At 44.7% G+C, this 27,730-nt stretch overlaps 18 non-coding genes across 18 annotated transcripts; all 18 read left to right on the top strand.

Moving 5' to 3' along the window:
• Window positions 1-1,105: 1,105 nt before the first annotated feature.
• trnal-cag lies at window positions 1,106-1,188 on the top strand. Its single transcript has one exon. It is a non-coding gene; the product is annotated as a tRNA-Leu (tRNA).
• Window positions 1,189-1,668: 480 nt separating this feature from the next.
• Window positions 1,669-1,740, top strand: trnaq-uug. The gene has a single exon. It is a non-coding gene; the product is annotated as a tRNA-Gln (tRNA).
• A 2,369-nt stretch (window positions 1,741-4,109) lies between these two features.
• On the top strand, window positions 4,110-4,192 carry trnal-cag. The gene has a single exon. It is a non-coding gene; the product is annotated as a tRNA-Leu (tRNA).
• Window positions 4,193-4,672: 480 nt separating this feature from the next.
• Window positions 4,673-4,744, top strand: trnaq-uug. Its single transcript has one exon. It is a non-coding gene; the product is annotated as a tRNA-Gln (tRNA).
• Window positions 4,745-7,105: 2,361 nt separating this feature from the next.
• On the top strand, window positions 7,106-7,188 carry trnal-cag. Its single transcript has one exon. It is a non-coding gene; the product is annotated as a tRNA-Leu (tRNA).
• A 480-nt stretch (window positions 7,189-7,668) lies between these two features.
• On the top strand, window positions 7,669-7,740 carry trnaq-uug. Its single transcript has one exon. It is a non-coding gene; the product is annotated as a tRNA-Gln (tRNA).
• A 2,361-nt stretch (window positions 7,741-10,101) lies between these two features.
• On the top strand, window positions 10,102-10,184 carry trnal-cag. Its single transcript has one exon. It is a non-coding gene; the product is annotated as a tRNA-Leu (tRNA).
• A 480-nt stretch (window positions 10,185-10,664) lies between these two features.
• On the top strand, window positions 10,665-10,736 carry trnaq-uug. The gene has a single exon. It is a non-coding gene; the product is annotated as a tRNA-Gln (tRNA).
• A 2,361-nt stretch (window positions 10,737-13,097) lies between these two features.
• On the top strand, window positions 13,098-13,180 carry trnal-cag. Its single transcript has one exon. It is a non-coding gene; the product is annotated as a tRNA-Leu (tRNA).
• A 480-nt stretch (window positions 13,181-13,660) lies between these two features.
• On the top strand, window positions 13,661-13,732 carry trnaq-uug. The gene has a single exon. It is a non-coding gene; the product is annotated as a tRNA-Gln (tRNA).
• A 2,361-nt stretch (window positions 13,733-16,093) lies between these two features.
• trnal-cag lies at window positions 16,094-16,176 on the top strand. Its single transcript has one exon. It is a non-coding gene; the product is annotated as a tRNA-Leu (tRNA).
• A 480-nt stretch (window positions 16,177-16,656) lies between these two features.
• On the top strand, window positions 16,657-16,728 carry trnaq-uug. Its single transcript has one exon. It is a non-coding gene; the product is annotated as a tRNA-Gln (tRNA).
• A 2,363-nt stretch (window positions 16,729-19,091) lies between these two features.
• On the top strand, window positions 19,092-19,174 carry trnal-cag. Its single transcript has one exon. It is a non-coding gene; the product is annotated as a tRNA-Leu (tRNA).
• A 480-nt stretch (window positions 19,175-19,654) lies between these two features.
• trnaq-uug lies at window positions 19,655-19,726 on the top strand. The gene has a single exon. It is a non-coding gene; the product is annotated as a tRNA-Gln (tRNA).
• A 2,367-nt stretch (window positions 19,727-22,093) lies between these two features.
• trnal-cag lies at window positions 22,094-22,176 on the top strand. The gene has a single exon. It is a non-coding gene; the product is annotated as a tRNA-Leu (tRNA).
• Window positions 22,177-22,656: 480 nt separating this feature from the next.
• Window positions 22,657-22,728, top strand: trnaq-uug. The gene has a single exon. It is a non-coding gene; the product is annotated as a tRNA-Gln (tRNA).
• A 2,368-nt stretch (window positions 22,729-25,096) lies between these two features.
• On the top strand, window positions 25,097-25,179 carry trnal-cag. Its single transcript has one exon. It is a non-coding gene; the product is annotated as a tRNA-Leu (tRNA).
• Window positions 25,180-25,659: 480 nt separating this feature from the next.
• On the top strand, window positions 25,660-25,731 carry trnaq-uug. The gene has a single exon. It is a non-coding gene; the product is annotated as a tRNA-Gln (tRNA).
• Window positions 25,732-27,730: the final 1,999 nt, after the last annotated feature.

Genomic DNA, 27,730 nt, shown 5'->3' with positions numbered 1-27,730 from the left:
CACCTCCCTGCCAATCCAACGTGCCCTTTTCTCCATTAATCAAAGGTAACTAGATGTGAAACACATCCCCCTAGTCATCAATACCTGTAACACAGTTTTACCCTCCGGCCTGTTACGGAGTCTCACCACCGCAACCGTCAAGGTCTTAAATGACATTATTACAGATTCACTTGACAAGAAGCAATGTTGTGCTGCTTGTTTTATTGACCTGGCAAAAGCTTTCGACACAGTAGACCATTCCATCCTAGCGAACCGACTAAGGAACGTTGGTGTCTCTGAGCATTCAGTGGCGTGGTTTGCCAATTACCTCACTGGCAGAGTCCAAAGTGTAAGGTCAGAACATCTGCTGTCTAAGGCCCTTACTGTCACCAAGGGAGTACCACAAGGCTCAATTTTAGGCCCACCACTTTTTTAAAGATTGGGGGTTCTCTACCGTAATCGGTCATCATTCACCCAATCTGCTAAACTCACCCTGATTCAGATGACTATATTACCCATGCTAGACTTTGGTTATGTAATTTACATGTCTGAAGGTAAGGGACTTCTCGAGAGGCTAGATGTTCTTAATCACTCAGCTATCAGACTTGCCACCAATGCTCCTTACAGGACACACCACTGCAATCTGTACGCCTCCATAAACTGGACATCCCTTCATACTCGACGTAAGATCCACTGGTTTATGCTCACTTAAAAAACTCTCTTAGGCCTAACCCCTCCGTATTTGGGATGTCTACTTCATCCTTCTTCCGTCACCTACAGCATCCGCTCTTCTAGTCACATCCGGCTACAAATCCCTTCAGCTAACACATCATTAGGTCGCACCGCCTTTCAGTTCGCTGGGTCCTAAGATTGGAACCAACAACAAAAAAAAACAAAACTCTCCACTCTAGTCAACACTGCCACTTTTAAAGGCAAAATCACCAACTTGTTCACAGAAAACTGTAATTGCTTCATGTGATGTTATGTGTTGTTGTTATATGTCGCTCTGCTACTATCTAGATTGTTGTCATTATTCAGCTTTTGTGTCATGGCATAGTGTATTGTATCGTGTCGTATGCACTCTGTCATGATATAGCAAAGGTTCTACTGTACACGAGGTTGCGCAGTCAGGATGGCCGAGCGGTCTAAGGCGCTGCGTTCAGGTCGCAGTCTCCTCTGGAGGCGTGGGTTCGAATCCCACTTCTGACAGCTACTTTTCAAACTCAGCAAAATGCCTTTCACACGGTATTGGGGTAGAAGAGTCAATCGTTCCTTGTATGTTGGATGATAAGTGATAAGTAAAAACAGACAGTGTTAGTAGTACAGTGGGTTTGACATACAGATTCAAAGAAGAAGTTGTTCTCTAGCCTCTCATGTAATATTTGGTGTGACCACCCTTTGCTTTTAAAATAGCATCAGTTCTTCCAGGCGCACTTGCACAAAGTCAGGGATTTTGTAGGTTTATCGTCAGCTGTTTGATTAAACAATTATACCAAACAGATGCTAATGATCACCAATTCAACATGTAGGTTTCAAACACAATCACTACCTGAAACAGAAACAGCTTGGGGAGGAATTCAACTGGGTGAGGAACAGCCAAACCCGACAGCTCTCCCACGTCTGTTCTCTGCATAGATAATATATACATGGTGATTTCGCGTAAGAAACTGCCTCCCGTCTCTGTGTAGTGGTTCCATGGTGTAATGGTTAGCACTCTGGACTTTGAATCCAGTGATCCGAGTTCAAATCTCGGTGGAACCTGAATTTAAGCACTTCTGGATAATCACGAACCTTCAGCTGATCTTGTCGTATGTGAAAGTTTAAGGATGTGTTTCCAAGTGGACAGTTTACTGTCAAAAGTCATTCACCATGGCAAGGCCGAGCACAGCAACATGACACAAGGTAGTTACACTGCGTCAGCAAGGTCTCTCACAGGCAGACATTTCAAGGCAAACGACTTTGCAGATGTGAAGAAGCACAAAGAAACGGGAAACACTTTGGACCTTAGACGCAGTGAAGATGTCCAGCAGTTCTATCAGCTCAGAGCTGCAGAAAACAGCGGGACCCTACTTTCCGGAGAGGTATGGGCCTTCATGGAGGACTTGCAGCCAAAAAGCCTCCAACATGGAAACAAGGCCAAACGATTCAACCATGCATGTAAACCGAATAAGTGCACTCAGGTCGGTCCGCAAGGCCAAAATAGATTATTATAAGGAACAGCTCTCTCTTTGTAGTTCTAATCCCAGTAAATTTTGGGAAATAGTTAAGGGCATGGAAAGTAGACCCTCCTCCCTGCAGCTGCAGCTGCCAGTGTCCCTCAACATTGATGACTTCATTGTCACAGACAAAGGCCGTATGACAGAGCTCTTCAATCTTCATTTCATTAAGTCTGGCTCCCTGTTTGACTTAACCACACCTCCCTGCCAATCCAACGTGCCCTTTTCTCCCATTAAATCAAAGGTAACTAGATGTGAAACACGTCCCCCTAGTCATCAATACCCGTAACACAGTTTTACCCTCCGGCCTGTTACGGAGTCTCAGGTGCTGTATGACCTCATTAATCTGGACCCTAAAAAGACATCCGGGTCAGATGGCTTAGACCCTTTCTTGATTAAAGTCACAGCCCCTATCATCGCTGAGCCTCTATCTCACCTATTCAGCCTGTCGTTTCACTGTGCAGAAGTTCCCAGCGCTTGGAAGGAAGCGGTAGTGAGTCCTTTATTTAAGGGTGGAGATCAAGCTGAGCCAGAAAACTTGTCAATAAGCAACCGATTGACTTTCTTCATGATCATAGTTTAATTTCTGGTTTGCAATCTGGTTTTCGTACTGGCTTTAGGTGTACCACCGCAACCGTCAAGGTTTTAAATGACATTATTACAGATTCACTTGACAAGAAGCAATGTTGACCTGGCAAAAGCTTTCGACACAGTAGACCATTCCATCCTAGCGAACCGACTAAGGAACGTTGGTGTCTCTGAGCATTCAGTGGCGTGGTTTGCCAATTACCTCACTGGCAGAGTCCAAAGTGTAAGGTCAGAACATCTGCTGTCTAAGGCCCTTACTGTCACCAAGGGAGTACCACAAGGCTCAATTATAGGCCCACCACTTTTTTCAAAAGTGCAGGACACTCACTTCTATGCAGATGATACTGTTTTATATTCAGTTGAGTCCTCCCCGGAAAAGGTTCTAAGAACTCTTCAACAACCTTTCCATTGTATCTAGCATGCTTTCTCCGACCGTCACCTCGTCCTTAATACCTCCAAAAGAAAGTTGATGGGGTTTGGTATGAAAAAAAAACTGTCTCCCACCCCGGTGTAATTACCAAAGTTGAGGATGTGGAACTAGAGCAAGTAAATGCATCCAAATGCTTGGGAGTTTGGTTAGACAGCACACTATCTTACTCTCATCACATTACCAAGCTACAGGCCAAGGTCAAGGCCAGACTGGGGCTTCTCTACCGTAATCGGTCATCATTCACCCAATCTGCTAAACTCACCCTGATTCAGATGACTATATTACCCATGCTAGACTTTGGTTATGTAATTTACATGTCTGAAGGTAAGGGACTTCTCGAGAGGCTAGATGTTCTTAATCACTCAGCTATCAGACTTGCCACCAATGCTCCTTACAGGACACACCACTGCAATCTGTACGCCTCCATAAACTGGACATCCCTTCATACTCGACGTAAGATCCACTGGTTTATGCTCACTTAAAAAACTCTCTTAGGCCTAACCCCTCCGTATTTGGGATGTCTACTTCATCCTTCTTCCGTCACCTACAGCATCCGCTCTTCTAGTCACATCCGGCTACAAATCCCTTCAGCTAACACATCATTAGGTCGCACCGCCTTTCAGTTCGCTGGGTCCTAAGATTGGAACCAACAACAAAAAAAAACAAAACTCTCCACTCTAGTCAACACTGCCACTTTTAAAGGCAAAATCACCAACTTGTTCACAGAAAACTGTAATTGCTTCATGTGATGTTATGTGTTGTTGTTATATGTCGCTCTGCTACTATCTAGATTGTTGTCATTATTCAGCTTTTGTGTCATGGCATAGTGTATTGTATCGTGTCGTATGCACTCTGTCATGATATAGCAAAGGTTCTACTGTACACGAGGTTGCGCAGTCAGGATGGCCGAGCGGTCTAAGGCGCTGCGTTCAGGTCGCAGTCTCCTCTGGAGGCGTGGGTTCGAATCCCACTTCTGACAGCTACTTTTCAAACTCAGCAAAATGCCTTTCACACGGTATTGGGGTAGAAGAGTCAATCGTTCCTTGTATGTTGGATGATAAGTGATAAGTAAAAACAGACAGTGTTAGTAGTACAGTGGGTTTGACATACAGATTCAAAGAAGAAGTTGTTCTCTAGCCTCTCATGTAATATTTGGTGTGACCACCCTTTGCTTTTAAAATAGCATCAGTTCTTCCAGGCGCACTTGCACAAAGTCAGGGATTTTGTAGGTTTATCGTCAGCTGTTTGATTAAACAATTATACCAAACAGATGCTAATGATCACCAATTCAACATGTAGGTTTCAAACACAATCACTACCTGAAACAGAAACAGCTTGGGGAGGAATTCAACTGGGTGAGGAACAGCCAAACCCGACAGCTCTCCCACGTCTGTTCTCTGCATAGATAATATATACATGGTGATTTCGCGTAAGAAACTGCCTCCCGTCTCTGTGTAGTGGTTCCATGGTGTAATGGTTAGCACTCTGGACTTTGAATCCAGTGATCCGAGTTCAAATCTCGGTGGAACCTGAATTTAAGCACTTCTGGATAATCACGAACCTTCAGCTGATCTTGTCGTATGTGAAAGTTTAAGGATGTGTTTCCAAGTGGACAGTTTACTGTCAAAAGTCATTCACCATGGCAAGGCCGAGCACAGCAACATGACACAAGGTAGTTACACTGCGTCAGCAAGGTCTCTCACAGGCAGACATTTCAAGGCAAACGACTTTGCAGATGTGAAGAAGAAACGGGAAACACTTTGGACCTTAGACGCAGTGAAGATGTCCAGCAGTTCTATCAGCTCAGAGCTGCAGAAAACAGCGGGACCCTACTTTCCGGAGAGGTATGGGCCTTCATGGAGGACTTGCAGCCAAAAAGCCTCCAACATGGAAACAAGGCCAAACGATTCAACCATGCATGTAAACCGAATAAGTGCACTCAGGTCGGTCCGCAAGGCCAAAATAGATTATTATAAGGAACAGCTCTCTCTTTGTAGTTCTAATCCCAGTAAATTTTGGGAAATAGTTAAGGGCATGGAAAGTAGACCCTCCTCCCTGCAGCTGCAGCTGCCAGTGTCCCTCAACATTGATGACTTCATTGTCACAGACAAAGGCCGTATGACAGAGCTCTTCAATCTTCATTTCATTAAGTCTGGCTCCCTGTTTGACTTAACCACACCTCCCTGCCAATCCAACGTGCCCTTTTCTCCCATTAAATCAAAGGTAACTAGATGTGAAACACGTCCCCCTAGTCATCAATACCCGTAACACAGTTTTACCCTCCGGCCTGTTACGGAGTCTCAGGTGCTGTATGACCTCATTAATCTGGACCCTAAAAAGACATCCGGGTCAGATGGCTTAGACCCTTTCTTGATTAAAGTCACAGCCCCTATCATCGCTGAGCCTCTATCTCACCTATTCAGCCTGTCGTTTCACTGTGCAGAAGTTCCCAGCGCTTGGAAGGAAGCGGTAGTGAGTCCTTTATTTAAGGGTGGAGATCAAGCTGAGCCAGAAAACTTGTCAATAAGCAACCGATTGACTTTCTTCATGATCATAGTTTAATTTCTGGTTTGCAATCTGGTTTTCGTACTGGCTTTAGGTGTACCACCGCAACCGTCAAGGTTTTAAATGACATTATTACAGATTCACTTGACAAGAAGCAATGTTGACCTGGCAAAAGCTTTCGACACAGTAGACCATTCCATCCTAGCGAACCGACTAAGGAACGTTGGTGTCTCTGAGCATTCAGTGGCGTGGTTTGCCAATTACCTCACTGGCAGAGTCCAAAGTGTAAGGTCAGAACATCTGCTGTCTAAGGCCCTTACTGTCACCAAGGGAGTACCACAAGGCTCAATTATAGGCCCACCACTTTTTTCAAAAGTGCAGGACACTCACTTCTATGCAGATGATACTGTTTTATATTCAGTTGAGTCCTCCCCGGAAAAGGTTCTAAGAACTCTTCAACAACCTTTCCATTGTATCTAGCATGCTTTCTCCGACCGTCACCTCGTCCTTAATACCTCCAAAAGAAAGTTGATGGGGTTTGGTATGAAAAAAAAACTGTCTCCCACCCCGGTGTAATTACCAAAGTTGAGGTGTGGAACTAGAGCAAGTAAATGCATCCAAATGCTTGGGAGTTTGGTTAGACAGCACACTATCTTACTCTCATCACATTACCAAGCTACAGGCCAAGGTCAAGGCCAGACTGGGGCTTCTCTACCGTAATCGGTCATCATTCACCCAATCTGCTAAACTCACCCTGATTCAGATGACTATATTACCCATGCTAGACTTTGGTTATGTAATTTACATGTCTGAAGGTAAGGGACTTCTCGAGAGGCTAGATGTTCTTAATCACTCAGCTATCAGACTTGCCACCAATGCTCCTTACAGGACACACCACTGCAATCTGTACGCCTCCATAAACTGGACATCCCTTCATACTCGACGTAAGATCCACTGGTTTATGCTCACTTAAAAAACTCTCTTAGGCCTAACCCCTCCGTATTTGGGATGTCTACTTCATCCTTCTTCCGTCACCTACAGCATCCGCTCTTCTAGTCACATCCGGCTACAAATCCCTTCAGCTAACACATCATTAGGTCGCACCGCCTTTCAGTTCGCTGGGTCCTAAGATTGGAACCAACAACAAAAAAAAACAAAACTCTCCACTCTAGTCAACACTGCCACTTTTAAAGGCAAAATCACCAACTTGTTCACAGAAAACTGTAATTGCTTCATGTGATGTTATGTGTTGTTGTTATATGTCGCTCTGCTACTATCTAGATTGTTGTCATTATTCAGCTTTTGTGTCATGGCATAGTGTATTGTATCGTGTCGTATGCACTCTGTCATGATATAGCAAAGGTTCTACTGTACACGAGGTTGCGCAGTCAGGATGGCCGAGCGGTCTAAGGCGCTGCGTTCAGGTCGCAGTCTCCTCTGGAGGCGTGGGTTCGAATCCCACTTCTGACAGCTACTTTTCAAACTCAGCAAAATGCCTTTCACACGGTATTGGGGTAGAAGAGTCAATCGTTCCTTGTATGTTGGATGATAAGTGATAAGTAAAAACAGACAGTGTTAGTAGTACAGTGGGTTTGACATACAGATTCAAAGAAGAAGTTGTTCTCTAGCCTCTCATGTAATATTTGGTGTGACCACCCTTTGCTTTTAAAATAGCATCAGTTCTTCCAGGCGCACTTGCACAAAGTCAGGGATTTTGTAGGTTTATCGTCAGCTGTTTGATTAAACAATTATACCAAACAGATGCTAATGATCACCAATTCAACATGTAGGTTTCAAACACAATCACTACCTGAAACAGAAACAGCTTGGGGAGGAATTCAACTGGGTGAGGAACAGCCAAACCCGACAGCTCTCCCACGTCTGTTCTCTGCATAGATAATATATACATGGTGATTTCGCGTAAGAAACTGCCTCCCGTCTCTGTGTAGTGGTTCCATGGTGTAATGGTTAGCACTCTGGACTTTGAATCCAGTGATCCGAGTTCAAATCTCGGTGGAACCTGAATTTAAGCACTTCTGGATAATCACGAACCTTCAGCTGATCTTGTCGTATGTGAAAGTTTAAGGATGTGTTTCCAAGTGGACAGTTTACTGTCAAAAGTCATTCACCATGGCAAGGCCGAGCACAGCAACATGACACAAGGTAGTTACACTGCGTCAGCAAGGTCTCTCACAGGCAGACATTTCAAGGCAAACGACTTTGCAGATGTGAAGAAGAAACGGGAAACACTTTGGACCTTAGACGCAGTGAAGATGTCCAGCAGTTCTATCAGCTCAGAGCTGCAGAAAACAGCGGGACCCTACTTTCCGGAGAGGTATGGGCCTTCATGGAGGACTTGCAGCCAAAAAGCCTCCAACATGGAAACAAGGCCAAACGATTCAACCATGCATGTAAACCGAATAAGTGCACTCAGGTCGGTCCGCAAGGCCAAAATAGATTATTATAAGGAACAGCTCTCTCTTTGTAGTTCTAATCCCAGTAAATTTTGGGAAATAGTTAAGGGCATGGAAAGTAGACCCTCCTCCCTGCAGCTGCAGCTGCCAGTGTCCCTCAACATTGATGACTTCATTGTCACAGACAAAGGCCGTATGACAGAGCTCTTCAATCTTCATTTCATTAAGTCTGGCTCCCTGTTTGACTTAACCACACCTCCCTGCCAATCCAACGTGCCCTTTTCTCCCATTAAATCAAAGGTAACTAGATGTGAAACACGTCCCCCTAGTCATCAATACCCGTAACACAGTTTTACCCTCCGGCCTGTTACGGAGTCTCAGGTGCTGTATGACCTCATTAATCTGGACCCTAAAAAGACATCCGGGTCAGATGGCTTAGACCCTTTCTTGATTAAAGTCACAGCCCCTATCATCGCTGAGCCTCTATCTCACCTATTCAGCCTGTCGTTTCACTGTGCAGAAGTTCCCAGCGCTTGGAAGGAAGCGGTAGTGAGTCCTTTATTTAAGGGTGGAGATCAAGCTGAGCCAGAAAACTTGTCAATAAGCAACCGATTGACTTTCTTCATGATCATAGTTTAATTTCTGGTTTGCAATCTGGTTTTCGTACTGGCTTTAGGTGTACCACCGCAACCGTCAAGGTTTTAAATGACATTATTACAGATTCACTTGACAAGAAGCAATGTTGACCTGGCAAAAGCTTTCGACACAGTAGACCATTCCATCCTAGCGAACCGACTAAGGAACGTTGGTGTCTCTGAGCATTCAGTGGCGTGGTTTGCCAATTACCTCACTGGCAGAGTCCAAAGTGTAAGGTCAGAACATCTGCTGTCTAAGGCCCTTACTGTCACCAAGGGAGTACCACAAGGCTCAATTATAGGCCCACCACTTTTTTCAAAAGTGCAGGACACTCACTTCTATGCAGATGATACTGTTTTATATTCAGTTGAGTCCTCCCCGGAAAAGGTTCTAAGAACTCTTCAACAACCTTTCCATTGTATCTAGCATGCTTTCTCCGACCGTCACCTCGTCCTTAATACCTCCAAAAGAAAGTTGATGGGGTTTGGTATGAAAAAAAAACTGTCTCCCACCCCGGTGTAATTACCAAAGTTGAGGTGTGGAACTAGAGCAAGTAAATGCATCCAAATGCTTGGGAGTTTGGTTAGACAGCACACTATCTTACTCTCATCACATTACCAAGCTACAGGCCAAGGTCAAGGCCAGACTGGGGCTTCTCTACCGTAATCGGTCATCATTCACCCAATCTGCTAAACTCACCCTGATTCAGATGACTATATTACCCATGCTAGACTTTGGTTATGTAATTTACATGTCTGAAGGTAAGGGACTTCTCGAGAGGCTAGATGTTCTTAATCACTCAGCTATCAGACTTGCCACCAATGCTCCTTACAGGACACACCACTGCAATCTGTACGCCTCCATAAACTGGACATCCCTTCATACTCGACGTAAGATCCACTGGTTTATGCTCACTTAAAAAACTCTCTTAGGCCTAACCCCTCCGTATTTGGGATGTCTACTTCATCCTTCTTCCGTCACCTACAGCATCCGCTCTTCTAGTCACATCCGGCTACAAATCCCTTCAGCTAACACATCATTAGGTCGCACCGCCTTTCAGTTCGCTGGGTCCTAAGATTGGAACCAACAACAAAAAAAAACAAAACTCTCCACTCTAGTCAACACTGCCACTTTTAAAGGCAAAATCACCAACTTGTTCACAGAAAACTGTAATTGCTTCATGTGATGTTATGTGTTGTTGTTATATGTCGCTCTGCTACTATCTAGATTGTTGTCATTATTCAGCTTTTGTGTCATGGCATAGTGTATTGTATCGTGTCGTATGCACTCTGTCATGATATAGCAAAGGTTCTACTGTACACGAGGTTGCGCAGTCAGGATGGCCGAGCGGTCTAAGGCGCTGCGTTCAGGTCGCAGTCTCCTCTGGAGGCGTGGGTTCGAATCCCACTTCTGACAGCTACTTTTCAAACTCAGCAAAATGCCTTTCACACGGTATTGGGGTAGAAGAGTCAATCGTTCCTTGTATGTTGGATGATAAGTGATAAGTAAAAACAGACAGTGTTAGTAGTACAGTGGGTTTGACATACAGATTCAAAGAAGAAGTTGTTCTCTAGCCTCTCATGTAATATTTGGTGTGACCACCCTTTGCTTTTAAAATAGCATCAGTTCTTCCAGGCGCACTTGCACAAAGTCAGGGATTTTGTAGGTTTATCGTCAGCTGTTTGATTAAACAATTATACCAAACAGATGCTAATGATCACCAATTCAACATGTAGGTTTCAAACACAATCACTACCTGAAACAGAAACAGCTTGGGGAGGAATTCAACTGGGTGAGGAACAGCCAAACCCGACAGCTCTCCCACGTCTGTTCTCTGCATAGATAATATATACATGGTGATTTCGCGTAAGAAACTGCCTCCCGTCTCTGTGTAGTGGTTCCATGGTGTAATGGTTAGCACTCTGGACTTTGAATCCAGTGATCCGAGTTCAAATCTCGGTGGAACCTGAATTTAAGCACTTCTGGATAATCACGAACCTTCAGCTGATCTTGTCGTATGTGAAAGTTTAAGGATGTGTTTCCAAGTGGACAGTTTACTGTCAAAAGTCATTCACCATGGCAAGGCCGAGCACAGCAACATGACACAAGGTAGTTACACTGCGTCAGCAAGGTCTCTCACAGGCAGACATTTCAAGGCAAACGACTTTGCAGATGTGAAGAAGAAACGGGAAACACTTTGGACCTTAGACGCAGTGAAGATGTCCAGCAGTTCTATCAGCTCAGAGCTGCAGAAAACAGCGGGACCCTACTTTCCGGAGAGGTATGGGCCTTCATGGAGGACTTGCAGCCAAAAAGCCTCCAACATGGAAACAAGGCCAAACGATTCAACCATGCATGTAAACCGAATAAGTGCACTCAGGTCGGTCCGCAAGGCCAAAATAGATTATTATAAGGAACAGCTCTCTCTTTGTAGTTCTAATCCCAGTAAATTTTGGGAAATAGTTAAGGGCATGGAAAGTAGACCCTCCTCCCTGCAGCTGCAGCTGCCAGTGTCCCTCAACATTGATGACTTCATTGTCACAGACAAAGGCCGTATGACAGAGCTCTTCAATCTTCATTTCATTAAGTCTGGCTCCCTGTTTGACTTAACCACACCTCCCTGCCAATCCAACGTGCCCTTTTCTCCCATTAAATCAAAGGTAACTAGATGTGAAACACGTCCCCCTAGTCATCAATACCCGTAACACAGTTTTACCCTCCGGCCTGTTACGGAGTCTCAGGTGCTGTATGACCTCATTAATCTGGACCCTAAAAAGACATCCGGGTCAGATGGCTTAGACCCTTTCTTGATTAAAGTCACAGCCCCTATCATCGCTGAGCCTCTATCTCACCTATTCAGCCTGTCGTTTCACTGTGCAGAAGTTCCCAGCGCTTGGAAGGAAGCGGTAGTGAGTCCTTTATTTAAGGGTGGAGATCAAGCTGAGCCAGAAAACTTGTCAATAAGCAACCGATTGACTTTCTTCATGATCATAGTTTAATTTCTGGTTTGCAATCTGGTTTTCGTACTGGCTTTAGGTGTACCACCGCAACCGTCAAGGTTTTAAATGACATTATTACAGATTCACTTGACAAGAAGCAATGTTGACCTGGCAAAAGCTTTCGACACAGTAGACCATTCCATCCTAGCGAACCGACTAAGGAACGTTGGTGTCTCTGAGCATTCAGTGGCGTGGTTTGCCAATTACCTCACTGGCAGAGTCCAAAGTGTAAGGTCAGAACATCTGCTGTCTAAGGCCCTTACTGTCACCAAGGGAGTACCACAAGGCTCAATTATAGGCCCACCACTTTTTTCAAAAGTGCAGGACACTCACTTCTATGCAGATGATACTGTTTTATATTCAGTTGAGTCCTCCCCGGAAAAGGTTCTAAGAACTCTTCAACAACCTTTCCATTGTATCTAGCATGCTTTCTCCGACCGTCACCTCGTCCTTAATACCTCCAAAAGAAAGTTGATGGGGTTTGGTATGAAAAAAAAACTGTCTCCCACCCCGGTGTAATTACCAAAGTTGAGGTGTGGAACTAGAGCAAGTAAATGCATCCAAATGCTTGGGAGTTTGGTTAGACAGCACACTATCTTACTCTCATCACATTACCAAGCTACAGGCCAAGGTCAAGGCCAGACTGGGGCTTCTCTACCGTAATCGGTCATCATTCACCCAATCTGCTAAACTCACCCTGATTCAGATGACTATATTACCCATGCTAGACTTTGGTTATGTAATTTACATGTCTGAAGGTAAGGGACTTCTCGAGAGGCTAGATGTTCTTAATCACTCAGCTATCAGACTTGCCACCAATGCTCCTTACAGGACACACCACTGCAATCTGTACGCCTCCATAAACTGGACATCCCTTCATACTCGACGTAAGATCCACTGGTTTATGCTCACTTAAAAAACTCTCTTAGGCCTAACCCCTCCGTATTTGGGATGTCTACTTCATCCTTCTTCCGTCACCTACAGCATCCGCTCTTCTAGTCACATCCGGCTACAAATCCCTTCAGCTAACACATCATTAGGTCGCACCGCCTTTCAGTTCGCTGGGTCCTAAGATTGGAACCAACAACAAAAAAAAACAAAACTCTCCACTCTAGTCAACACTGCCACTTTTAAAGGCAAAATCACCAACTTGTTCACAGAAAACTGTAATTGCTTCATGTGATGTTATGTGTTGTTGTTATATGTCGCTCTGCTACTATCTAGATTGTTGTCATTATTCAGCTTTTGTGTCATGGCATAGTGTATTGTATCGTGTCGTATGCACTCTGTCATGATATAGCAAAGGTTCTACTGTACACGAGGTTGCGCAGTCAGGATGGCCGAGCGGTCTAAGGCGCTGCGTTCAGGTCGCAGTCTCCTCTGGAGGCGTGGGTTCGAATCCCACTTCTGACAGCTACTTTTCAAACTCAGCAAAATGCCTTTCACACGGTATTGGGGTAGAAGAGTCAATCGTTCCTTGTATGTTGGATGATAAGTGATAAGTAAAAACAGACAGTGTTAGTAGTACAGTGGGTTTGACATACAGATTCAAAGAAGAAGTTGTTCTCTAGCCTCTCATGTAATATTTGGTGTGACCACCCTTTGCTTTTAAAATAGCATCAGTTCTTCCAGGCGCACTTGCACAAAGTCAGGGATTTTGTAGGTTTATCGTCAGCTGTTTGATTAAACAATTATACCAAACAGATGCTAATGATCACCAATTCAACATGTAGGTTTCAAACACAATCACTACCTGAAACAGAAACAGCTTGGGGAGGAATTCAACTGGGTGAGGAACAGCCAAACCCGACAGCTCTCCCACGTCTGTTCTCTGCATAGATAATATATACATGGTGATTTCGCGTAAGAAACTGCCTCCCGTCTCTGTGTAGTGGTTCCATGGTGTAATGGTTAGCACTCTGGACTTTGAATCCAGTGATCCGAGTTCAAATCTCGGTGGAACCTGAATTTAAGCACTTCTGGATAATCACGAACCTTCAGCTGATCTTGTCGTATGTGAAAGTTTAAGGATGTGTTTCCAAGTGGACAGTTTACTGTCAAAAGTCATTCACCATGGCAAGGCCGAGCACAGCAACATGACACAAGGTAGTTACACTGCGTCAGCAAGGTCTCTCACAGGCAGACATTTCAAGGCAAACGACTTTGCAGATGTGAAGAAGAAACGGGAAACACTTTGGACCTTAGACGCAGTGAAGATGTCCAGCAGTTCTATCAGCTCAGAGCTGCAGAAAACAGCGGGACCCTACTTTCCGGAGAGGTATGGGCCTTCATGGAGGACTTGCAGCCAAAAAGCCTCCAACATGGAAACAAGGCCAAACGATTCAACCATGCATGTAAACCGAATAAGTGCACTCAGGTCGGTCCGCAAGGCCAAAATAGATTATTATAAGGAACAGCTCTCTCTTTGTAGTTCTAATCCCAGTAAATTTTGGGAAATAGTTAAGGGCATGGAAAGTAGACCCTCCTCCCTGCAGCTGCAGCTGCCAGTGTCCCTCAACATTGATGACTTCATTGTCACAGACAAAGGCCGTATGACAGAGCTCTTCAATCTTCATTTCATTAAGTCTGGCTCCCTGTTTGACTTAACCACACCTCCCTGCCAATCCAACGTGCCCTTTTCTCCCATTAAATCAAAGGTAACTAGATGTGAAACACGTCCCCCTAGTCATCAATACCCGTAACACAGTTTTACCCTCCGGCCTGTTACGGAGTCTCAGGTGCTGTATGACCTCATTAATCTGGACCCTAAAAAGACATCCGGGTCAGATGGCTTAGACCCTTTCTTGATTAAAGTCACAGCCCCTATCATCGCTGAGCCTCTATCTCACCTATTCAGCCTGTCGTTTCACTGTGCAGAAGTTCCCAGCGCTTGGAAGGAAGCGGTAGTGAGTCCTTTATTTAAGGGTGGAGATCAAGCTGAGCCAGAAAACTTGTCAATAAGCAACCGATTGACTTTCTTCATGATCATAGTTTAATTTCTGGTTTGCAATCTGGTTTTCGTACTGGCTTTAGGTGTACCACCGCAACCGTCAAGGTTTTAAATGACATTATTACAGATTCACTTGACAAGAAGCAATGTTGACCTGGCAAAAGCTTTCGACACAGTAGACCATTCCATCCTAGCGAACCGACTAAGGAACGTTGGTGTCTCTGAGCATTCAGTGGCGTGGTTTGCCAATTACCTCACTGGCAGAGTCCAAAGTGTAAGGTCAGAACATCTGCTGTCTAAGGCCCTTACTGTCACCAAGGGAGTACCACAAGGCTCAATTATAGGCCCACCACTTTTTTCAAAAGTGCAGGACACTCACTTCTATGCAGATGATACTGTTTTATATTCAGTTGAGTCCTCCCCGGAAAAGGTTCTAAGAACTCTTCAACAACCTTTCCATTGTATCTAGCATGCTTTCTCCGACCGTCACCTCGTCCTTAATACCTCCAAAAGAAAGTTGATGGGGTTTGGTATGAAAAAAAAACTGTCTCCCACCCCGGTGTAATTACCAAAGTTGAGGTGTGGAACTAGAGCAAGTAAATGCATCCAAATGCTTGGGAGTTTGGTTAGACAGCACACTATCTTACTCTCATCACATTACCAAGCTACAGGCCAAGGTCAAGGCCAGACTGGGGCTTCTCTACCGTAATCGGTCATCATTCACCCAATCTGCTAAACTCACCCTGATTCAGATGACTATATTACCCATGCTAGACTTTGGTTATGTAATTTACATGTCTGAAGGTAAGGGACTTCTCGAGAGGCTAGATGTTCTTAATCACTCAGCTATCAGACTTGCCACCAATGCTCCTTACAGGACACACCACTGCAATCTGTACGCCTCCATAAACTGGACATCCCTTCATACTCGACGTAAGATCCACTGGTTTATGCTCACTTAAAAAACTCTCTTAGGCCTAACCCCTCCGTATTTGGGATGTCTACTTCATCCTTCTTCCGTCACCTACAGCATCCGCTCTTCTAGTCACATCCGGCTACAAATCCCTTCAGCTAACACATCATTAGGTCGCACCGCCTTTCAGTTCGCTGGGTCCTAAGATTGGAACCAACAACAAAAAAAAACAAAACTCTCCACTCTAGTCAACACTGCCACTTTTAAAGGCAAAATCACCAACTTGTTCACAGAAAACTGTAATTGCTTCATGTGATGTTATGTGTTGTTGTTATATGTCGCTCTGCTACTATCTAGATTGTTGTCATTATTCAGCTTTTGTGTCATGGCATAGTGTATTGTATCGTGTCGTATGCACTCTGTCATGATATAGCAAAGGTTCTACTGTACACGAGGTTGCGCAGTCAGGATGGCCGAGCGGTCTAAGGCGCTGCGTTCAGGTCGCAGTCTCCTCTGGAGGCGTGGGTTCGAATCCCACTTCTGACAGCTACTTTTCAAACTCAGCAAAATGCCTTTCACACGGTATTGGGGTAGAAGAGTCAATCGTTCCTTGTATGTTGGATGATAAGTGATAAGTAAAAACAGACAGTGTTAGTAGTACAGTGGGTTTGACATACAGATTCAAAGAAGAAGTTGTTCTCTAGCCTCTCATGTAATATTTGGTGTGACCACCCTTTGCTTTTAAAATAGCATCAGTTCTTCCAGGCGCACTTGCACAAAGTCAGGGATTTTGTAGGTTTATCGTCAGCTGTTTGATTAAACAATTATACCAAACAGATGCTAATGATCACCAATTCAACATGTAGGTTTCAAACACAATCACTACCTGAAACAGAAACAGCTTGGGGAGGAATTCAACTGGGTGAGGAACAGCCAAACCCGACAGCTCTCCCACGTCTGTTCTCTGCATAGATAATATATACATGGTGATTTCGCGTAAGAAACTGCCTCCCGTCTCTGTGTAGTGGTTCCATGGTGTAATGGTTAGCACTCTGGACTTTGAATCCAGTGATCCGAGTTCAAATCTCGGTGGAACCTGAATTTAAGCACTTCTGGATAATCACGAACCTTCAGCTGATCTTGTCGTATGTGAAAGTTTAAGGATGTGTTTCCAAGTGGACAGTTTACTGTCAAAAGTCATTCACCATGGCAAGGCCGAGCACAGCAACATGACACAAGGTAGTTACACTGCGTCAGCAAGGTCTCTCACAGGCAGACATTTCAAGGCAAACGACTTTGCAGATGTGAAGAAGCACAACGGGAAACACTTTGGACCTTAGACGCAGTGAAGATGTCCAGCAGTTCTATCAGCTCAGAGCTGCAGAAAACAGCGGGACCCTACTTTCCGGAGAGGTATGGGCCTTCATGGAGGACTTGCAGCCAAAAAGCCTCCAACATGGAAACAAGGCCAAACGATTCAACCATGCATGTAAACCGAATAAGTGCACTCAGGTCGGTCCGCAAGGCCAAAATAGATTATTATAAGGAACAGCTCTCTCTTTGTAGTTCTAATCCCAGTAAATTTTGGGAAATAGTTAAGGGCATGGAAAGTAGACCCTCCTCCCTGCAGCTGCAGCTGCCAGTGTCCCTCAACATTGATGACTTCATTGTCACAGACAAAGGCCGTATGACAGAGCTCTTCAATCTTCATTTCATTAAGTCTGGCTCCCTGTTTGACTTAACCACACCTCCCTGCCAATCCAACGTGCCCTTTTCTCCCATTAAATCAAAGGTAACTAGATGTGAAACACGTCCCCCTAGTCATCAATACCCGTAACACAGTTTTACCCTCCGGCCTGTTACGGAGTCTCAGGTGCTGTATGACCTCATTAATCTGGACCCTAAAAAGACATCCGGGTCAGATGGCTTAGACCCTTTCTTGATTAAAGTCACAGCCCCTATCATCGCTGAGCCTCTATCTCACCTATTCAGCCTGTCGTTTCACTGTGCAGAAGTTCCCAGCGCTTGGAAGGAAGCGGTAGTGAGTCCTTTATTTAAGGGTGGAGATCAAGCTGAGCCAGAAAACTTGTCAATAAGCAACCGATTGACTTTCTTCATGATCATAGTTTAATTTCTGGTTTGCAATCTGGTTTTCGTACTGGCTTTAGGTGTACCACCGCAACCGTCAAGGTTTTAAATGACATTATTACAGATTCACTTGACAAGAAGCAATGTTGACCTGGCAAAAGCTTTCGACACAGTAGACCATTCCATCCTAGCGAACCGACTAAGGAACGTTGGTGTCTCTGAGCATTCAGTGGCGTGGTTTGCCAATTACCTCACTGGCAGAGTCCAAAGTGTAAGGTCAGAACATCTGCTGTCTAAGGCCCTTACTGTCACCAAGGGAGTACCACAAGGCTCAATTATAGGCCCACCACTTTTTTCAAAAGTGCAGGACACTCACTTCTATGCAGATGATACTGTTTTATATTCAGTTGAGTCCTCCCCGGAAAAGGTTCTAAGAACTCTTCAACAACCTTTCCATTGTATCTAGCATGCTTTCTCCGACCGTCACCTCGTCCTTAATACCTCCAAAAGAAAGTTGATGGGGTTTGGTATGAAAAAAAAACTGTCTCCCACCCCGGTGTAATTACCAAAGTTGAGGTGTGGAACTAGAGCAAGTAAATGCATCCAAATGCTTGGGAGTTTGGTTAGACAGCACACTATCTTACTCTCATCACATTACCAAGCTACAGGCCAAGGTCAAGGCCAGACTGGGGCTTCTCTACCGTAATCGGTCATCATTCACCCAATCTGCTAAACTCACCCTGATTCAGATGACTATATTACCCATGCTAGACTTTGGTTATGTAATTTACATGTCTGAAGGTAAGGGACTTCTCGAGAGGCTAGATGTTCTTAATCACTCAGCTATCAGACTTGCCACCAATGCTCCTTACAGGACACACCACTGCAATCTGTACGCCTCCATAAACTGGACATCCCTTCATACTCGACGTAAGATCCACTGGTTTATGCTCACTTAAAAAACTCTCTTAGGCCTAACCCCTCCGTATTTGGGATGTCTACTTCATCCTTCTTCCGTCACCTACAGCATCCGCTCTTCTAGTCACATCCGGCTACAAATCCCTTCAGCTAACACATCATTAGGTCGCACCGCCTTTCAGTTCGCTGGGTCCTAAGATTGGAACCAACAACAAAAAAAAACAAAACTCTCCACTCTAGTCAACACTGCCACTTTTAAAGGCAAAATCACCAACTTGTTCACAGAAAACTGTAATTGCTTCATGTGATGTTATGTGTTGTTGTTATATGTCGCTCTGCTACTATCTAGATTGTTGTCATTATTCAGCTTTTGTGTCATGGCATAGTGTATTGTATCGTGTCGTATGCACTCTGTCATGATATAGCAAAGGTTCTACTGTACACGAGGTTGCGCAGTCAGGATGGCCGAGCGGTCTAAGGCGCTGCGTTCAGGTCGCAGTCTCCTCTGGAGGCGTGGGTTCGAATCCCACTTCTGACAGCTACTTTTCAAACTCAGCAAAATGCCTTTCACACGGTATTGGGGTAGAAGAGTCAATCGTTCCTTGTATGTTGGATGATAAGTGATAAGTAAAAACAGACAGTGTTAGTAGTACAGTGGGTTTGACATACAGATTCAAAGAAGAAGTTGTTCTCTAGCCTCTCATGTAATATTTGGTGTGACCACCCTTTGCTTTTAAAATAGCATCAGTTCTTCCAGGCGCACTTGCACAAAGTCAGGGATTTTGTAGGTTTATCGTCAGCTGTTTGATTAAACAATTATACCAAACAGATGCTAATGATCACCAATTCAACATGTAGGTTTCAAACACAATCACTACCTGAAACAGAAACAGCTTGGGGAGGAATTCAACTGGGTGAGGAACAGCCAAACCCGACAGCTCTCCCACGTCTGTTCTCTGCATAGATAATATATACATGGTGATTTCGCGTAAGAAACTGCCTCCCGTCTCTGTGTAGTGGTTCCATGGTGTAATGGTTAGCACTCTGGACTTTGAATCCAGTGATCCGAGTTCAAATCTCGGTGGAACCTGAATTTAAGCACTTCTGGATAATCACGAACCTTCAGCTGATCTTGTCGTATGTGAAAGTTTAAGGATGTGTTTCCAAGTGGACAGTTTACTGTCAAAAGTCATTCACCATGGCAAGGCCGAGCACAGCAACATGACACAAGGTAGTTACACTGCGTCAGCAAGGTCTCTCACAGGCAGACATTTCAAGGCAAACGACTTTGCAGATGTGAAGAAGCACAAAGAAACGGGAAACACTTTGGACCTTAGACGCAGTGAAGATGTCCAGCAGTTCTATCAGCTCAGAGCTGCAGAAAACAGCGGGACCCTACTTTCCGGAGAGGTATGGGCCTTCATGGAGGACTTGCAGCCAAAAAGCCTCCAACATGGAAACAAGGCCAAACGATTCAACCATGCATGTAAACCGAATAAGTGCACTCAGGTCGGTCCGCAAGGCCAAAATAGATTATTATAAGGAACAGCTCTCTCTTTGTAGTTCTAATCCCAGTAAATTTTGGGAAATAGTTAAGGGCATGGAAAGTAGACCCTCCTCCCTGCAGCTGCAGCTGCCAGTGTCCCTCAACATTGATGACTTCATTGTCACAGACAAAGGCCGTATGACAGAGCTCTTCAATCTTCATTTCATTAAGTCTGGCTCCCTGTTTGACTTAACCACACCTCCCTGCCAATCCAACGTGCCCTTTTCTCCCATTAAATCAAAGGTAACTAGATGTGAAACACGTCCCCCTAGTCATCAATACCCGTAACACAGTTTTACCCTCCGGCCTGTTACGGAGTCTCAGGTGCTGTATGACCTCATTAATCTGGACCCTAAAAAGACATCCGGGTCAGATGGCTTAGACCCTTTCTTGATTAAAGTCACAGCCCCTATCATCGCTGAGCCTCTATCTCACCTATTCAGCCTGTCGTTTCACTGTGCAGAAGTTCCCAGCGCTTGGAAGGAAGCGGTAGTGAGTCCTTTATTTAAGGGTGGAGATCAAGCTGAGCCAGAAAACTTGTCAATAAGCAACCGATTGACTTTCTTCATGATCATAGTTTAATTTCTGGTTTGCAATCTGGTTTTCGTACTGGCTTTAGGTGTACCACCGCAACCGTCAAGGTTTTAAATGACATTATTACAGATTCACTTGACAAGAAGCAATGTTGACCTGGCAAAAGCTTTCGACACAGTAGACCATTCCATCCTAGCGAACCGACTAAGGAACGTTGGTGTCTCTGAGCATTCAGTGGCGTGGTTTGCCAATTACCTCACTGGCAGAGTCCAAAGTGTAAGGTCAGAACATCTGCTGTCTAAGGCCCTTACTGTCACCAAGGGAGTACCACAAGGCTCAATTATAGGCCCACCACTTTTTTCAAAAGTGCAGGACACTCACTTCTATGCAGATGATACTGTTTTATATTCAGTTGAGTCCTCCCCGGAAAAGGTTCTAAGAACTCTTCAACAACCTTTCCATTGTATCTAGCATGCTTTCTCCGACCGTCACCTCGTCCTTAATACCTCCAAAAGAAAGTTGATGGGGTTTGGTATGAAAAAAAAACTGTCTCCCACCCCGGTGTAATTACCAAAGTTGAGGTGTGGAACTAGAGCAAGTAAATGCATCCAAATGCTTGGGAGTTTGGTTAGACAGCACACTATCTTACTCTCATCACATTACCAAGCTACAGGCCAAGGTCAAGGCCAGACTGGGGCTTCTCTACCGTAATCGGTCATCATTCACCCAATCTGCTAAACTCACCCTGATTCAGATGACTATATTACCCATGCTAGACTTTGGTTATGTAATTTACATGTCTGAAGGTAAGGGACTTCTCGAGAGGCTAGATGTTCTTAATCACTCAGCTATCAGACTTGCCACCAATGCTCCTTACAGGACACACCACTGCAATCTGTACGCCTCCATAAACTGGACATCCCTTCATACTCGACGTAAGATCCACTGGTTTATGCTCACTTAAAAAACTCTCTTAGGCCTAACCCCTCCGTATTTGGGATGTCTACTTCATCCTTCTTCCGTCACCTACAGCATCCGCTCTTCTAGTCACATCCGGCTACAAATCCCTTCAGCTAACACATCATTAGGTCGCACCGCCTTTCAGTTCGCTGGGTCCTAAGATTGGAACCAACAACAAAAAAAACAAAACTCTCCACTCTAGTCAACACTGCCACTTTTAAAGGCAAAATCACCAACTTGTTCACAGAAAACTGTAATTGCTTCATGTGATGTTATGTGTTGTTGTTATATGTCGCTCTGCTACTATCTAGATTGTTGTCATTATTCAGCTTTTGTGTCATGGCATAGTGTATTGTATCGTGTCGTATGCACTCTGTCATGATATAGCAAAGGTTCTACTGTACACGAGGTTGCGCAGTCAGGATGGCCGAGCGGTCTAAGGCGCTGCGTTCAGGTCGCAGTCTCCTCTGGAGGCGTGGGTTCGAATCCCACTTCTGACAGCTACTTTTCAAACTCAGCAAAATGCCTTTCACACGGTATTGGGGTAGAAGAGTCAATCGTTCCTTGTATGTTGGATGATAAGTGATAAGTAAAAACAGACAGTGTTAGTAGTACAGTGGGTTTGACATACAGATTCAAAGAAGAAGTTGTTCTCTAGCCTCTCATGTAATATTTGGTGTGACCACCCTTTGCTTTTAAAATAGCATCAGTTCTTCCAGGCGCACTTGCACAAAGTCAGGGATTTTGTAGGTTTATCGTCAGCTGTTTGATTAAACAATTATACCAAACAGATGCTAATGATCACCAATTCAACATGTAGGTTTCAAACACAATCACTACCTGAAACAGAAACAGCTTGGGGAGGAATTCAACTGGGTGAGGAACAGCCAAACCCGACAGCTCTCCCACGTCTGTTCTCTGCATAGATAATATATACATGGTGATTTCGCGTAAGAAACTGCCTCCCGTCTCTGTGTAGTGGTTCCATGGTGTAATGGTTAGCACTCTGGACTTTGAATCCAGTGATCCGAGTTCAAATCTCGGTGGAACCTGAATTTAAGCACTTCTGGATAATCACGAACCTTCAGCTGATCTTGTCGTATGTGAAAGTTTAAGGATGTGTTTCCAAGTGGACAGTTTACTGTCAAAAGTCATTCACCATGGCAAGGCCGAGCACAGCAACATGACACAAGGTAGTTACACTGCGTCAGCAAGGTCTCTCACAGGCAGACATTTCAAGGCAAACGACTTTGCAGATGTGAAGAAGCACAAAGAAACGGGAAACACTTTGGACCTTAGACGCAGTGAAGATGTCCAGCAGTTCTATCAGCTCAGAGCTGCAGAAAACAGCGGGACCCTACTTTCCGGAGAGGTATGGGCCTTCATGGAGGACTTGCAGCCAAAAAGCCTCCAACATGGAAACAAGGCCAAACGATTCAACCATGCATGTAAACCGAATAAGTGCACTCAGGTCGGTCCGCAAGGCCAAAATAGATTATTATAAGGAACAGCTCTCTCTTTGTAGTTCTAATCCCAGTAAATTTTGGGAAATAGTTAAGGGCATGGAAAGTAGACCCTCCTCCCTGCAGCTGCAGCTGCCAGTGTCCCTCAACATTGATGACTTCATTGTCACAGACAAAGGCCGTATGACAGAGCTCTTCAATCTTCATTTCATTAAGTCTGGCTCCCTGTTTGACTTAACCACACCTCCCTGCCAATCCAACGTGCCCTTTTCTCCCATTAAATCAAAGGTAACTAGATGTGAAACACGTCCCCCTAGTCATCAATACCCGTAACACAGTTTTACCCTCCGGCCTGTTACGGAGTCTCAGGTGCTGTATGACCTCATTAATCTGGACCCTAAAAAGACATCCGGGTCAGATGGCTTAGACCCTTTCTTGATTAAAGTCACAGCCCCTATCATCGCTGAGCCTCTATCTCACCTATTCAGCCTGTCGTTTCACTGTGCAGAAGTTCCCAGCGCTTGGAAGGAAGCGGTAGTGAGTCCTTTATTTAAGGGTGGAGATCAAGCTGAGCCAGAAAACTTGTCAATAAGCAACCGATTGACTTTCTTCATGATCATAGTTTAATTTCTGGTTTGCAATCTGGTTTTCGTACTGGCTTTAGGTGTACCACCGCAACCGTCAAGGTTTTAAATGACATTATTACAGATTCACTTGACAAGAAGCAATGTTGACCTGGCAAAAGCTTTCGACACAGTAGACCATTCCATCCTAGCGAACCGACTAAGGAACGTTGGTGTCTCTGAGCATTCAGTGGCGTGGTTTGCCAATTACCTCACTGGCAGAGTCCAAAGTGTAAGGTCAGAACATCTGCTGTCTAAGGCCCTTACTGTCACCAAGGGAGTACCACAAGGCTCAATTATAGGCCCACCACTTTTTTCAAAAGTGCAGGACACTCACTTCTATGCAGATGATACTGTTTTATATTCAGTTGAGTCCTCCCCGGAAAAGGTTCTAAGAACTCTTCAACAACCTTTCCATTGTATCTAGCATGCTTTCTCCGACCGTCACCTCGTCCTTAATACCTCCAAAAGAAAGTTGATGGGGTTTGGTATGAAAAAAAAACTGTCTCCCACCCCGGTGTAATTACCAAAGTTGAGGGTGTGGAACTAGAGCAAGTAAATGCATCCAAATGCTTGGGAGTTTGGTTAGACAGCACACTATCTTACTCTCATCACATTACCAAGCTACAGGCCAAGGTCAAGGCCAGACTGGGGCTTCTCTACCGTAATCGGTCATCATTCACCCAATCTGCTAAACTCACCCTGATTCAGATGACTATATTACCCATGCTAGACTTTGGTTATGTAATTTACATGTCTGAAGGTAAGGGACTTCTCGAGAGGCTAGATGTTCTTAATCACTCAGCTATCAGACTTGCCACCAATGCTCCTTACAGGACACACCACTGCAATCTGTACGCCTCCATAAACTGGACATCCCTTCATACTCGACGTAAGATCCACTGGTTTATGCTCACTTAAAAAACTCTCTTAGGCCTAACCCCTCCGTATTTGGGATGTCTACTTCATCCTTCTTCCGTCACCTACAGCATCCGCTCTTCTAGTCACATCCGGCTACAAATCCCTTCAGCTAACACATCATTAGGTCGCACCGCCTTTCAGTTCGCTGGGTCCTAAGATTGGAACCAACAACAAAAAAAACAAAACTCTCCACTCTAGTCAACACTGCCACTTTTAAAGGCAAAATCACCAACTTGTTCACAGAAAACTGTAATTGCTTCATGTGATGTTATGTGTTGTTGTTATATGTCGCTCTGCTACTATCTAGATTGTTGTCATTATTCAGCTTTTGTGTCATGGCATAGTGTATTGTATCGTGTCGTATGCACTCTGTCATGATATAGCAAAGGTTCTACTGTACACGAGGTTGCGCAGTCAGGATGGCCGAGCGGTCTAAGGCGCTGCGTTCAGGTCGCAGTCTCCTCTGGAGGCGTGGGTTCGAATCCCACTTCTGACAGCTACTTTTCAAACTCAGCAAAATGCCTTTCACACGGTATTGGGGTAGAAGAGTCAATCGTTCCTTGTATGTTGGATGATAAGTGATAAGTAAAAACAGACAGTGTTAGTAGTACAGTGGGTTTGACATACAGATTCAAAGAAGAAGTTGTTCTCTAGCCTCTCATGTAATATTTGGTGTGACCACCCTTTGCTTTTAAAATAGCATCAGTTCTTCCAGGCGCACTTGCACAAAGTCAGGGATTTTGTAGGTTTATCGTCAGCTGTTTGATTAAACAATTATACCAAACAGATGCTAATGATCACCAATTCAACATGTAGGTTTCAAACACAATCACTACCTGAAACAGAAACAGCTTGGGGAGGAATTCAACTGGGTGAGGAACAGCCAAACCCGACAGCTCTCCCACGTCTGTTCTCTGCATAGATAATATATACATGGTGATTTCGCGTAAGAAACTGCCTCCCGTCTCTGTGTAGTGGTTCCATGGTGTAATGGTTAGCACTCTGGACTTTGAATCCAGTGATCCGAGTTCAAATCTCGGTGGAACCTGAATTTAAGCACTTCTGGATAATCACGAACCTTCAGCTGATCTTGTCGTATGTGAAAGTTTAAGGATGTGTTTCCAAGTGGACAGTTTACTGTCAAAAGTCATTCACCATGGCAAGGCCGAGCACAGCAACATGACACAAGGTAGTTACACTGCGTCAGCAAGGTCTCTCACAGGCAGACATTTCAAGGCAAACGACTTTGCAGATGTGAAGAAGCACAAAGAAACGGGAAACACTTTGGACCTTAGACGCAGTGAAGATGTCCAGCAGTTCTATCAGCTCAGAGCTGCAGAAAACAGCGGGACCCTACTTTCCGGAGAGGTATGGGCCTTCATGGAGGACTTGCAGCCAAAAAGCCTCCAACATGGAAACAAGGCCAAACGATTCAACCATGCATGTAAACCGAATAAGTGCACTCAGGTCGGTCCGCAAGGCCAAAATAGATTATTATAAGGAACAGCTCTCTCTTTGTAGTTCTAATCCCAGTAAATTTTGGGAAATAGTTAAGGGCATGGAAAGTAGACCCTCCTCCCTGCAGCTGCAGCTGCCAGTGTCCCTCAACATTGATGACTTCATTGTCACAGACAAAGGCCGTATGACAGAGCTCTTCAATCTTCATTTCATTAAGTCTGGCTCCCTGTTTGACTTAACCACACCTCCCTGCCAATCCAACGTGCCCTTTTCTCCCATTAAATCAAAGGTAACTAGATGTGAAACACGTCCCCCTAGTCATCAATACCCGTAACACAGTTTTACCCTCCGGCCTGTTACGGAGTCTCAGGTGCTGTATGACCTCATTAATCTGGACCCTAAAAAGACATCCGGGTCAGATGGCTTAGACCCTTTCTTGATTAAAGTCACAGCCCCTATCATCGCTGAGCCTCTATCTCACCTATTCAGCCTGTCGTTTCACTGTGCAGAAGTTCCCAGCGCTTGGAAGGAAGCGGTAGTGAGTCCTTTATTTAAGGGTGGAGATCAAGCTGAGCCAGAAAACTTGTCAATAAGCAACCGATTGACTTTCTTCATGATCATAGTTTAATTTCTGGTTTGCAATCTGGTTTTCGTACTGGCTTTAGGTGTACCACCGCAACCGTCAAGGTTTTAAATGACATTATTACAGATTCACTTGACAAGAAGCAATGTTGACCTGGCAAAAGCTTTCGACACAGTAGACCATTCCATCCTAGCGAACCGACTAAGGAACGTTGGTGTCTCTGAGCATTCAGTGGCGTGGTTTGCCAATTACCTCACTGGCAGAGTCCAAAGTGTAAGGTCAGAACATCTGCTGTCTAAGGCCCTTACTGTCACCAAGGGAGTACCACAAGGCTCAATTATAGGCCCACCACTTTTTTCAAAAGTGCAGGACACTCACTTCTATGCAGATGATACTGTTTTATATTCAGTTGAGTCCTCCCCGGAAAAGGTTCTAAGAACTCTTCAACAACCTTTCCATTGTATCTAGCATGCTTTCTCCGACCGTCACCTCGTCCTTAATACCTCCAAAAGAAAGTTGATGGGGTTTGGTATGAAAAAAAAACTGTCTCCCACCCCGGTGTAATTACCAAAGTTGAGGTGTGGAACTAGAGCAAGTAAATGCATCCAAATGCTTGGGAGTTTGGTTAGACAGCACACTATCTTACTCTCATCACATTACCAAGCTACAGGCCAAGGTCAAGGCCAGACTGGGGCTTCTCTACCGTAATCGGTCATCATTCACCCAATCTGCTAAACTCACCCTGATTCAGATGACTATATTACCCATGCTAGACTTTGGTTATGTAATTTACATGTCTGAAGGTAAGGGACTTCTCGAGAGGCTAGATGTTCTTAATCACTCAGCTATCAGACTTGCCACCAATGCTCCTTACAGGACACACCACTGCAATCTGTACGCCTCCATAACTGGACATCCCTTCATACTCGACGTAAGATCCACTGGTTTATGCTCACTTAAAAAACTCTCTTAGGCCTAACCCCTCCGTATTTGGGATGTCTACTTC

The sequence above is a fragment of the Micropterus salmoides genome, unplaced genomic scaffold (genome assembly GCF_014851395.1).
Source record: "Micropterus salmoides isolate LMB-PRFRI ecotype aquatic unplaced genomic scaffold, ASM1485139v1 Ms_hic_scaffold_16, whole genome shotgun sequence".
Taxonomy (NCBI): domain Eukaryota; kingdom Metazoa; phylum Chordata; class Actinopteri; order Centrarchiformes; family Centrarchidae; genus Micropterus; species Micropterus salmoides.
The sequence above is the reverse complement of the archived record's forward strand: the minus strand, read 5'-3'. Positions and strand labels throughout refer to the sequence as shown.